The 13857-nt window shown below is 39.8% G+C and overlaps 1 long non-coding RNA gene across 1 annotated transcript in view; it reads right to left on the reverse strand.

Annotated features, from left to right (window-relative positions):
- The window catches only part of LOC117201153 (uncharacterized), a 546510-nt gene extending 540660 nt beyond the window's left edge, over positions 1–5850 (reverse strand). Inside the window, exon 1 of the long non-coding RNA XR_004483120.2 lies at positions 2771–5850. This is a non-coding gene — a long non-coding RNA (uncharacterized LOC117201153). The remainder of the gene's footprint in view (positions 1–2770) is intronic.
- Between the last annotated feature and the right edge of the window lie 8007 nt (positions 5851–13857).

The raw sequence follows: 13857 nt of genomic DNA on the forward strand, positions 1-13857 counted from the left end.
TAATATGTTTTCTGAGAACTGGCAATATCGTTTACAAATAATTCACAAAGGACTGGGACTAGGGAAGTCCAGAAATGTGTCTCTCTGTGCTGTCCTTCCAACCTGGCCCTGCTTCTGTTTACGGTACCCCGTTGTTGTATGTTTCCAGCAGAACTTTATTGTTTTAGGAACTTTCCATTTCAACAGGATGATTGACAGATGAATCTAGCTGTAAACAGGTGACAGGACATGTGCATACATATTAACCACATAGCATGAAATCCTACAACACGCACCAGCCCACAAACGATGGAATTTAAATTTGACAGTTGAATCTTGGACTCATTCCAGAAGATTTCGTTAAGGAGATACCAAAAGTCCTCACCACTGTGCAGCAGCCTCAGTTTCAAGGTCCCACCTCAGCATGAGGGGGTGCAAGTGTAGGAACGCAAACAGCACTGGGTGTCGGAAAGCGGAAACGTCTCTAAGTGGCCACAAGATGGCCTCACTGTTCGTCTGAATGTTAAATGTCAAATTTAACACTAAATGTTCATGTTAAATGTTCCAGTTGCAGCTTTAGCCCTCAAAGCAGGGTGGCGGGCACAGAGATATATTTTTTAAATTGCCATTGACAAATTTGTGACGAATCTTAAAAGTTGATTTCCCCACTCCCACCTCCCTTTTTGGTCTCTGGTGTGGCTGTCTTCTCTTTCCATTTGTCTGGTACATCAGAAAGCCTAGTTGCAAAGTACTTTGTTATCGTTAGATGACAGAGGCATCATGCTCACTACTGCGCCTTGAACTTGGGAGGCACTCCGTAAATAAGACTTCGTTTTAAGATCAAGGAAAAGAAGTTGGTTAGTAGAAGTCTGGTGAGTTGTTTTGTTTCAGATGAAGTTGTCACTCATTGTTTCACATAGGAAAGTAGCATTCTGCACAGTGTCCTTGGATACAGTGTCAGTTTAACATTACTCCCAAGCTCCCCACCCCTACCCCAGGCTTTGTCACCTGAGCACTGGTGAGTGCCATGGGGGGTTTAGTTGGCTCTTGGGTATTCAGTGGGTTTTTGTTTGTTCAGTTTTGGTTTTATTTTTTACAAATACCACCACTGAGGGAAGGGCCAGGAAGGGAAATTCTGTGATCTTTTAGTGTTTCTAATTAGTGAAGGAGGGATTAGACTAAACAAATATTACAGAGTTGTGACACAGTGGTAAGCAATAATTGTGGAGATTGGATTTCAAAAGCTCTGACAATTTACTTTCAGTTTATCTATTATAATACTTAATATCCAGTGATGCAGGTGGGTAAGGATTAAGTGGAATTAATGGTAGAAACAATTCTTTCTTATGGTAGTTTTCTATGCCTTCCCATTATAAATGAAAAGAATTGATCATCTATTAATGTATGTTCCTCAGAATGTACTCGGTAACAAAGAACCATGGCAGAAATCCCAGATTTCATTTTAAGGAATCCTTTGCAACTGATGTACAGAGCACTGTCAAGAAATGAGTACCAAAACACATGGTCTGTCTGGCTACCTGATACCTGGGCTACTCGCCTAAGAACGTAGAAGGCTACACTATATAATTTAATATAATTCTTTTTAAGAGAGAGTAAATATAATTTAATATAATTAATTATATAATTAATTTAATTATATAATTAATATAATTCTTTTTAAGAGAGTAAAAAAAAATTGATGGTTAAATAAAAACTTGAATTTAATGTCACAGAAAATAAAACAACATCAAATCAGTGAACCCGGAAGAATGGTTAGTGAAGAAGGTTCTAGTGGGGTCTGTCTCTGCCTGCGTGATTTTTCTTTTTTTTAATATATATATATATATTTTTTAAAAAGATTGCCATTGAAATTGTGATCAGGAAGTGGCAGCTTTTCTGTTGTTCTCTAGAAACTTATCCGGAAAATTATCAATAACAACATAGGTATAAAGTCTCCGGTGGAAGAAAATAGAATTTTATGCATTTTTCACTCTAATGCTACAGCTAAAATACTTTCTGTTCAACACTATATACTTTTGTTAAATTTCCCTGGTATCTTGATGCATAGCGATGAATTCACTACTTAATAAGTATATTCCCATAATTTTTAAAAATTGATATACTAAGGACTCTTTAAACACATCATAAATTGGTTCTGCAAAGGGCTGTAAAATAGTCTTAGGCTAACAGACAAGATGAGAATGTCCATTACCTGTACCTCATCACCACTGAGTATATCATTTCTTAAATCTCTCTTTTGTGTCATATGTTCTCTTCTGGGTCTCCTCATGTAATGCACTAGGGTTTGGGTGAAATTTCACAACATCCCATGACATGGGCTAAGGAATAAGCTTAATTGGATAAAGAAGCTTTCGAGGCCAGGGTCAGCATGACAAGGACCCACGGTCACTCCATCAGCCCATGAAGAGGCATGCCAGGGTCTGCTGGACCCATGCCCTATTCTTTATTATATGACAAGCATGAGAGGGCAGCCTTACCAGCATGCCAAGCAATCTGGTTTGGGGATGCCAGCTATTTACAGGAATTGTCTTGGAACGCCAGCTACCCAGCACCTGGAGACCCTGGAGCCCCAAGGATGTTTCAGTTCAGTCCCTCCCTTGGTAGGGGGAGGAAGCCTAAGTTCCTCAAGAAGGTGACCTTGGGGATTGCCCCTCCAGCTGGGGGAAGAGCAAGGCCCTGAGCCCTGTTAGCCTCTGGCCCAGGCAACTTAACAGTCCACTAGGGCTGCCACAGTATGGAGTGGTTTAAACAACAGAAATGTATTTCTCACAATTCTGCAGGCTGGAAGTCCAAGATCAAGGTGTTGGCAGATTTCATTTCTCCTGAGGCCTCTCTCCTCGGCTTCCTTCTCATCACTGTGTCCTCGCATGGGCTTTCTTTGAGCACATGTGCTCCTGGTATCTCCTCCTCTTCCTATAAGGACCAATCTTATTGTTAGGGCCTCTCACTTATTACCTCGTTTAATCTTAATTATCTCCTTAAAGGGCTTATCTCCAAATCAGTCACATAGAGGGTTAGAGCTTCAACCTGTGAATCTTGTTGGGGGTGCAATTCTGTCTACAACACCAGGTAAGCACACAGGGTTATTTGGGACAACCCTGCTCCTTGCATAATACTTAGTCAGCTGATTAAGCAAAAAGTGGTATGACATAATAGCTTTTATTTTCATTTCTTTGATTACTATTGAAATTACGTACCTTCCACATACTTATTGGCCCGTTCTGTTTACGAACTTTGCCCATTTTTCTTTGGGGATATTAGTGTTTTACTCTTTAATCTGCCAAATATTTTTATAGAGAATGTCTTTTACTCCATTACAATTACCATGTTTTTTTTTTTAATTGACTATGTTGATGACATAATCTGCATTAATATAAAAGATATTTGTTGATTATCTCCCCAGTGTCCACACTCACCCCCTTCCCGGTAGCCTCCTAACGCTTTTCAGGGGATACAAGTGGGTCCAGAAAAGCTGGCTCCACCCCCAACCCCAGCTGTGGTATAGACCTTGACCAAGTCAATCAGCATAAGCCGTGCCCTATGATTGGTCCAGGGTGGGCATGTGACCCAAATCGGTCTAATAAGGTGCTTTAAATACTGACACAAAGACACTCCTATTCCTAAACAAGAACAATGAAGCACATAACCTCAGGAGCTACTGTCAACCAGCTTGGGGAATCCATTTAGGATAAAGCTCACAGCAAAGACAGCAGAGAGGAGAGCAATTTTTCCCAAATTTTACACTTGTCTCATCCTTTTTTACTGCCTCACTTGTGTCGAGTTCTCCCAATATATTCAATTTAGCTTTCACAGGAACAATTCTTTTTTCCACAATCATATTTTATCAGTGTACACAAATGCTTAATTAGATTGCATAAATACCGAAACAAATAAAACTGACATAAACTGGTTTGGAAACATGCTATTATCTGAACAAAACTGCAAGAACACACCAGAGCAAACTGATCTTGAGCGTTCGTCCTTCTGTGGTCATCAGTCAGTATGTTTTACAGAGGAAATGATGAACTTTTCTTAATCTGATGAATTGCTTAAGTGGAGATTGATCAGCTGAATGCAACTGAGTTTAATTTCTTTGTCATTTCATTTAGAAATTTCCCATAAATACTTGCACATAAAACTGTTCTAGTTTCGTATTTTTGTTGTTCACTTATCAGGTCCTAGCGGTAAGGTTACGCTAACTTTATAGAATGAATTTGATGGTATCATTTATTTCGACATAATTTACAGAGCATAAGAATTTGGTGTTTCTTGAAGAAATGCACTAATAACATTAACAGATCTCAGAATCTCTTTTGGAGGTAATTCTTTTATAAGTTCTTCCAGGGTTGCTTTTCTTTCAGATTTTCTACTTCTTGAGTCAGTTTTAGTAATGTGTTTTCTCAGAAAACCATCTACTTCATTAGGAAGATTTCTAAATGTATTACCATAGAGTCAAACATGACATTCTCTTTTAAATTTTTCAACTTTTAACTGCAGAAATTTTTATGCACACATAAAATGAGAGAGAATATGTAATGGATCTCCACATATACACTACCCAGCTTAAAAGTAATCAACATTCTTGCCAATATTCTTTCATTTATTCCTCAATCACCTTTTATAAATGGAGCCCTATATTTTTTTCAGCTTTACTGAGGCATAATTAACAAATAAAAATGTAAGATATCTAAAGTATACATAATGATAGTTTGATAGGCGTACACATTGTGAAAGGACTCCCCCAATCTTGTTAATTAACACATCCATCTTATCACATATTTATCTTTTTTTTCTTGGTGAGAACATTTAAGATCTAAAATCTTAAGCAAATTTCAAAGCACAATACAGTATTAACAACCATAGCCACCATGTTATACATTAGATCCTCAGACCTTACTCATCTCATAGCCAAGAAGCACTGTAAATTTTTTTTGTTTTGTTTTTCCATACGCGGGCCGCTCACTGTTGTGGCCTCTCCCGTTGCGGAGCACAGGCTCCAGACGCACAGGCTCAGCGGTCATGGCTCACGGGCCCAGCCCCTCCGCAGCATGTGGGATCTTCCCAGACCGGGGCACGAACCCGTGGCCCCGGCATCGGCAGGCGGACTCTCTACCACTGCGCCACCAGGGAAGCCCGAAGCACTGTATTTTAAAACAAGTCCCAGCCTTCCTATTGTTCCATTTGTATAAACTTCAGTAATTCTTCTTACAGAAGAGAACTTTTTAATATAAAAGTTTAACCACTTCTATGCCTATAATTTTATCTTATTTCTCTTTAAAAATTTTTTTTCTCTTTCCGTCTCTATTTTCCCAAGGTTTTCTTGACAAAGATATTGGTTTTTCAGTGAATTGGCTCTTAAATTAATGTATTAATTCTACAGTTTTTCTGTTTTCTAAGTCAGAGATTTCTGTTAATAGTTTACTTAATATTTCATTCTTACCACTGCTTTCCTTAAGTTGGTTCAGTTTGTTTTTCTTAGGTTGAATGCTTGCTTGTTGAATAATGAACTCCCTTAAGAATATCAATTTGCTGAACACAATTTTGGCCTCATTCCTTATGATGTTCTCATTTCCCATATTTTCTAAATCGTCTATAGTTGTAGTTTTTAATCTCTACTTTAAACTATGAAATATTTAAATTGTTTCTTCTTTTTTCCCATTTCTAAATGAATGTGTTTGTTTACAATGTCTATTAATTTTATAGCATTTATTACCTTTCACTCACCTCCATTATTATATCACATATTATAATAACACTATATTTTAGGAAAATTATTATTTTTAAATTATATATATTCACTTTAAAGAATGTTAACACATTCTGTTTTGTGTCTACAATTAGTCAATTAATTAGACTTTATTTGGTAAATTTTGGCACTCTCCACCAACTCTTTAAAACTAAAATACTGCAATACTTTAATACTATGACTTTGATATATGTCTTGGTCATCTAGACCACATCTTTAAGAAACTTCTTGCCAAGATGACATTGTAAGTATATATCTTGAGGTCCTCTCTTCTGCTCCTTTATTGATAGATAAAATACAAAAGAGGACTTCCCTGGTGGTCCAGTGACTAAGACTTCACACTCCCAATGCAAGGGGCCCAGGTTCGATCCCTGGTCGGGGAACTAGATCCCACGTGTCGCGACTAAGACCCAGTGCAGCCAAATAAATAAATAAATTTTTTTTAATAAATAAAATACAGAAGAAAATAAAAGTCACAGCCATGTTAACTAGACATTGTGGTGGTCATTTTGCAACATACACAAATATCAAATCATTATGTTGAACACCTGAAACTAACACAGTTGACCCTTGAACATGGATTTGAACTACATGGGTCCACTTGTACACAGATTTTTTCTCAATAGTAAATGCTACAGTATTATACCGTCCACAGTTGGTTGAACCTGCCAATGCTGAACCGTGGATACAGGAAACTGAGGATGTAGAGGAATCACAGATACCGAGGGCCGATGGTAAGTTATACACAGATTTTTAGAATTTTAACTGTGCAGAGTGTCAGCGCCCCTAACCCCTGAGTTGTTCAAGGGTCAACTGTATAATGTTGTGTGTCAATTATACCTCAATTTTTATTTTTGTTTTTAACTTTAAATTTTACATTTGTTTAAAAAACAAAATGAACAAATGCCCAGAACTGGAACAGAAATACAAAGCATTAGATGTAGCAGTGAAAGCTACAGGCCTCCTGGGCTCCAGGTCAAGAAGCAATCTGAGGTGGCCAGAAACTCAGCTTCTGTGGGGTTAACAGGTCAGGTTGATACTGATAATATTAATAACTAGCACAACACAGGCACCAAACAGTAAGCATGGATGCGGCAACCACTAGAATAAACTCTGGATGGAAACAAACAATTGGGCCCGCCCAGAGCATACAGGCTGACTATTGCCCCTAGCGACAGGAATAGGAATACCCCTTGGGAGGCCAGGCTCCTGGCCTGAGACCAGGGCCTGTAGTGAGGCTCCCCAATTCAAGAAAGGAAACTGAAAGCAGCGGCTGCCTGCGACCTTGACCACAGCATCTGTGATGCTGCAAGCTTAGGAGGGCACACTTCAGCCTTTCCACTTGGCTGCCAGCCAAGCTGTCTATGGGCTCAGTGACTGTATCTGTGACATCCCCAACATCACTGTGGGGCAGGAGCACCAAGCAGCCAATATAAGACCTGGGGACCCCACGGACCAGGTGGAGACAAACCTCAAAACCACAAGAGTCGGGGTGCAGGGGATCAGAGAGAGAAAATAGGCAGAGAGAATAATAAAGATATAAAATCTTCCTTTCAAGAAGGGCCTGCAAACCGAAATCCAAAACACAGGAAGAAAAGTAATGTTAAGAAAGAACACCAACTCCATTACAATCAATGGATGAAATCGCTGTTAAAAGAAAATTAAAATGACACACTTTAAATTTTTTTTAAATAAATGTATTTTAGTATCCTCAAGAAAAGTAATTTTTTTAATTTTTAAGTAGCCAGGAAAAAAAAAAAGAACAAGAAATTATGAAACTAAAAGAGGCAGAAGCAAAACAGGAGAAGGTTGATATGGAAAAGAAAACATCAGTGAAAAACTTTTTCAAGAGAGCTCTATGCATGGTATGTTTCATGAGCCCTTACACATCTGTCATTCTGCTATGTTCACACCTGAAAAACAACTTGGCTGAGTATAAAATTCTCAAGCTATACCTTCTATCCCCCAAATGTATAGTCATCATTCCATTTCCTTCTGCCATTTATCTTTGCAGGAAAGAAGGCTAAGGCCAATCTGTATATTTTTCTTTAATAGATTTACAAGGGGGCAAGGGAGGCTGTCTGGATGCATCTGAGGTTCTTTCATCTTTGCAGTTCAAAGAATTTGTACCAGTGTGTCTAAGTATGGTTTTCTTTTCATTCATTTTGCTGGTACAGATTGAGTCCTTTTTATGTTTATTTATCTGGTATTGCTTCTATATCAGCCAGTGTTCAACTGTGGAAAACACAACCCACAAGTTTAAGCAGAGAGAAATTTATTACAAGGTATTAAATTATTTACTAAATTGCCAGGAAAACGGAAAAAAAAGGACTCTAGACCTGTGTTGTCCAATACAGGAGCCACAGACAGCTGAGTGCTTGAAATGTGGCTAGTCTCAGGTAAGATACGCATCAGTACGAAAAAAGTGATACCTTGACTACATGTGGAAATTATACTATTTTTTGATATATTGGGTTAAACAAAATATATTATTAAAATTAATGTCACCTATTTCTTTGGACTGCAACTGCAGCTACTAGAGAAGTTTAAACGATGTACGTGTGTTCTTACATTTCTATAGGATAGTGCTGCTCTAGACTGACCTTCCATGAGTGACTCCCAGATGCACGTCTGAGAACTGGGCTGCCAGTACAGCCGCTGCTCCAGCCCCCACAGGGCAGTGTAGAGTCAGGAGGCTCCTGCCAAGACAAGAGCTGTTGCCACACCAGCTGGCTCCAAAACTCTGCCGCCTCTGCCCCCACCAGGAAGCTGACCGCCGAACTGGAAAGCTGCCTCCAGAGTTGCCTCTGCCGTAATCAGCACCAGCAAACTGGATGCCTCTGACCTCCCTACCTGCTCCTCTCCCACATGACTCACTTCTAAATCCAGTCTCACTTGAGTGCGTCATCTTGGAAGAACCTAAATCATATTCGAAACTGCAGGCAACTGTGGGAAGAGTGGGACTTGGCTCTACATACTACTAGAGGGTTGGAATGCATTTTGAGCAAGCGAGTCTGCAGTAACTAGCACTGCTTCCATTAAAAGCGCTCTTGTTTCTTCATTATGAACACAAATCCTTCTTGGATTGAATCACTGTAGGTCTACTATGTGCTTTCCCATTATCCTTCTCTTCAGTCTAGGAAAACCTCTCAAGTTTCCTCTCAATGTTACCACTTCCATTTTCTACAGTATTAGTTTGGCTCCTTAATACTTCCAATTAGGATTTTAATTTTCCTAGTAAATATTAGTTTCCTCAGAATTCTATGATGAACAGTACAAAACTGGAAGTTATAGAAATGTATAGCTAGGGGCCCCAACCAAGTCTAGGGATGCTGTTCTTTTTTCTTTATTCAACAGTAGTTTTTTCCCTAGACCCCATGTCTTGTTTCATTTTATTGTTTGCTTATCTTTGAAAGAAAAGAGATTAACACTTAATTGGTATTTGCCCAGTATGTATCATCCCATTCTCTGTCCTTCGCCCTCAAACCAAAGGCCAATCAGTTTTGCATTGAACAAGTTGGATTTATTACCAGTTGTAGTAAGACAGAATTATGACATGGGGAACCACAAGGCAATTCAGTACAAGGATGTAGAAAGAACTTATTTTTGGATTTGGGCTTTGATTGGGTGATGTGGCGAATTAGGCAGTGTCAGAAAGCCAGGACAATTTTATCACTGTGTATCTTAGTAAGTCTGATTTATAGGGAGGGCAGAATGGAGCAAGGTGGAAGGTATAATTGACAAGGAAACAGCCATTACTCATTTTAGCTGGCAGAGGCTTCTTGGTATTTTGTGACTTGGACAATGTTCATGTGTTGTCTGTGTTCAGACATAATTACCCAGTGCTCTTTGTTTTGGCTTTGAAGCATCCTGGTCATGGAGTGGCCCTGTCTGATGCTGATGTCCTGTGAAACTACTCATGTCCAACAAGAGCACATCAAAACTTAACTGAGCGCAGGCCAGCTTATAATGACACCAACGGCTAGTTCCTGAATGTCAGGGACTGCTTTTCTCCTTCGCATCACTTAGGTGCTAGTATAACTCCACTCTGAAATCCGCTTCTGGAGAGAAAGCTGTTGACATTTCCTTGGCCCAATTCCCAGGATCAAGCAGAAATTCATCTAGTGTTACTGCATCTCCACTGTTGGTTCTCTCACTCTCTGAACAGATGCAAAGTGTCCTAGCTTTAACTCGTACTAGGGCTCATCTCCAAGATGAAATGCACCAACCCCAATCCCTTCGTGCTTTCCTGCCATTCATCTCTGGAAATTACAGACTATGAGAGTATGAGGAAAGAGAGATACCCATGGGAACTGTGAGGAGAGGAATACTCCAGGCCTCTCCTCCAGCAATACCCACACTGTACAGGTAAGGTCAAAACATACCCTGCATTTTGAACCAGGGTACGGGCAGTAGAAGACTGAAAAATAGTCCTTTGAGAATTTTAATTTTTTTTTTTTTACTGAAGTATAGTTGATGTACAATATTATATGATTACAGGTGTATGGTATAGTGATTCACAATTTTTAAGGTTATATTCCATTTATAACTGTTATAAAATACTGGCTATATTCCCCATGTTATACAATATATCCTTGTAGCTTATTTTATACATAATAGTTTGTACCTCTTATTATTTTTAAACAAAAATACTTCCTCTATTTCCGGCCACATTGCATTTCTCAATCCATTTCCACTGGCTGTTCAGTAAATGAAAGTTCTCCCAGATTCTGCCAATACATTAAAAGTTTATTCTAGTTTTTGGAAATGTATTGCCTTTTCTTTTTTTGGAGAAGATATACCAGGAACTTGTAGCCAGGCACCATGATTTTCAATTGGAAACTTGTCAATCCAAATTTGTATTGAAAACATTCTTACCTTGTCCAGCTTTCCATGCCCAAAGATATCTCTGAGAAAGATACCAAACTTGTCTTAGCAACTCACACAGGAGTCTGGATCACCCACTGAAGTTCACTAAAAATGGCTATTTAATTAGCATGTCTAACTACTCCCTGCTTATCTTTATAAAAACGAACCAAATGTTAATGTAATCTTGGCCTGCTGAGATAGGACACAGAATGTGGAGAATGATACGTGATTTTTCTCTGTTCAGGCACCACATTGACAAATAGAGAGACCCACATCTACACCTGTATATACAACTGGAGCTTGTTTGGGATAGAGTGATCCATGTGTGAGATGACTTAAAACCATGTCATATGAGTAACAGTTAATGGAACTGAAGATGGCCAGCCTAAAGAAGAGAGGATTTGGTGGCAGGAATGGGGGATGGGGCTTCAGGGCAAGTAGAAATATAATGGTCTTCAAATATTTGAAGGTCATCAGATAGAAGGATTATTTTAAAGGCAAGGACCAGGTAATGACCAGAATCAATAAGTGGAAGCTTTAAGAAAGAGAATCACAGTTATGAACTTCCTTATAGAGCTGGGCTCCATTAAAACAGACTGTCACTAGAGGTGTCTTCTTACCAAAAAAACTGATTAGCAGGGATTTTTATAGAGGGGATTCAAGAATATACTGGGTGATTCATCTAGGGGACCTTTAATATCTTTTCCAATCTTAAAATTTAATGATACAAAGAAAGACTAAGGAGGAGACTGTGGATAGTAAATGTAATGTGGGATCGCAATTTGGATTCTGGACAGAAAAAGAACATTCATGGGGAACCTGGCAAATTCAGATAATGTCTATAGATTAGTTAGTAGTATTGTATCAATGTTAATTTCCTGGTTTTGATCATTACACTATGGTTATATCAATATAAGATGTTGACATTAGCAGAAGCTGAGAAATGAGTATTTGGGAACTCTGTACTATTTTTGCGACTTTTCTGTCGTTATAACATCATTTCAAAATAAAAACTTTTAAAATATTAAACAGAAATATTAAAAACTTCAGAAAAACAAAGAGTCCATAATACCAAGGTTCCAGAGAATAGTCTGTTACCTACCTATCCCTCAGGCCCGGCCTTCCTGTAATTTTCCTAAAATTACTGTTTATTTAATCAGCTTACCAGACAGGCTAAAGTTGGTGGTGTACACCAGGTAATAGTTTTATTATTCTCTAATCACTCCTTCCCAACATGTTCTGTCAAATCATCCTTCCCCACCTCTGGGCAATATCTCACGTCTACCCGAGATTTTTAAACTTACTTTCAAGAATTAAAACTCATTAGGGAATTCCCTGGCAGTCCAGTGGTGAGGACTCTGTACTTCCACTGCTTGGCTGGGGTTTGATCCCCGGTCTGGGAACTAAGATCCCACATGCCGCTTTTCACAGACCAAAAAAAAAACTCATTAAAAAGTCCTGTTTAAAACTTCAATCACATACTCAAATCAGAGTCCCCCATCACCATACCCCAGCTCCACCCCAACCTAAGGCATAGTGACTACAGCCTACAGCACGGAAAGGAAGTACTGTCTATCCTTCCTCCAGCTCCTTCACTGTCCTTCCCCCACCCCCCACTGCTGCTTCCGGCTTCTCCAGGGTCAAAGCATGGGGCAGGGGGATTAGAGGAAAAGAAGCAAGTGTTTCTTCCATGGCTGGTACTGTTACAACACAGCAGACCCTGGTCTTGAGGTAGGAGCCCATTTGCTGGCTCTCTCCAGTGGGGTCATTTGTGGGGCTTTCAAAGGCCCACTGTGTGGACTAGCCAGCTGAAAAGCCCCCTCCAAAGCAAATGCACTCTCCCACTTCTCCCAGAAGTTTCTTGCAAACTGCTCAGCTCCTACTCAGAAATATATCATAGAGCAGCTTGTTGCTGGGGTCCCTTCACCCCACCAGCAAGGCTCCTGGTTCAAGGCCAGCTATCTTCCACTGTAACTCCTGGAAGACGCATGTCCTCACCCCTAGAAGTTCTGGTAGCGCAGACATGCTCACTGTTGCCCTCTTCACTCATTTAGGGATCACTGTTTGTTCTGACCAGCCTCCCGCATTCCAGACTCATCAGGCAGGAAGCAAGCACCAGGTCCCACTCATTCATATCGCTAAATTCCAAAGACACACATCCATTTCTCCATGAATTCTCCACCCTGCTCTATTTCAATCCCAGGGTCCCACTGGAGCCCCCAATTCTCTCAAGGGTCACCTCATAAGAAGAGAAAGGGAAATGCCACAGTACTGTCCACTACCCCAGAGAGTCTTTAATCAAACCCTTTCTCCTGCATGAGTTGGAAGTATGTGATGGAAGGTTGATACCAGTTTTGCTGTCTTTTCACAATTTCTGCACGCATATGGCAGCGCTAGTACACCATTCAGAAATCTAGGGATAATTATCACTTTTTGTTCTCAGCACTGGGGCTTCAGATGAAATATCAAGACACCATGAAAAATTCCATTTGATATCCTGTTACACTTAAAACACACCATGACGCCTTCCATATAAACCCTCAGCCCTCAGCAGGGCTATCTGCAGACTACACAATGAGAAACAGAGAAGCTGTGACTACTGGCACAGTGCTGCATCTGGGCTGCTCAGATAAGACTTTTGGAAAGATTCAAACCACAGCCTTTTGCAATAGTTACACCATCACTTCCGGCCCACCATCATGCTGAATTCATTCCAGAAAACTGAACCTTCCTAAAGAGGCTATCAGAAAACTAAAGCAGAAAGGGTTGTAACTGATGTGTAGAAATATCCTTTGGGGGACCGAAAATATAGGAGAAGAAAAGACTCAATTAGGACAAAATAGCTTTATACAGTTAAAGGCCATTCTGCAAAGAAGAGAATTAATAAATTATTCTGAATCGTCCCAAGGAAGATGTTATAGAAGCCACAGAGAAGCCAGTTTTGGGCCCAATAATATTTGTTCATTCACTCATTCATTCACTGACTTCCTGCTTTGCTCCAGGATCTGAGTTGGGGCTGGTGTTGCCATGGTAATAAGATTTGGTCCTTGCCTTCAAGGAGCTCAAAGAAAATCTCCATAATGAAATAAACACGGGAATTAGTATGACCCCCCCCTGGATCCCATACTTGTATATCCTGGATGACAGTGAGGAGAGATGATTCAAAATTCAGGAGTGGGGGGAAAGAAGCAATGAAAGAGCTGATCTTTAGAGCCCCTCCAACCCACCTAAACCTGAAGTTC

The sequence above is a fragment of the Orcinus orca genome, chromosome 11 (assembly GCF_937001465.1).
Source record: "Orcinus orca chromosome 11, mOrcOrc1.1, whole genome shotgun sequence".
In the NCBI taxonomy this organism is placed as follows: Eukaryota; Metazoa; Chordata; class Mammalia; order Artiodactyla; family Delphinidae; genus Orcinus; species Orcinus orca.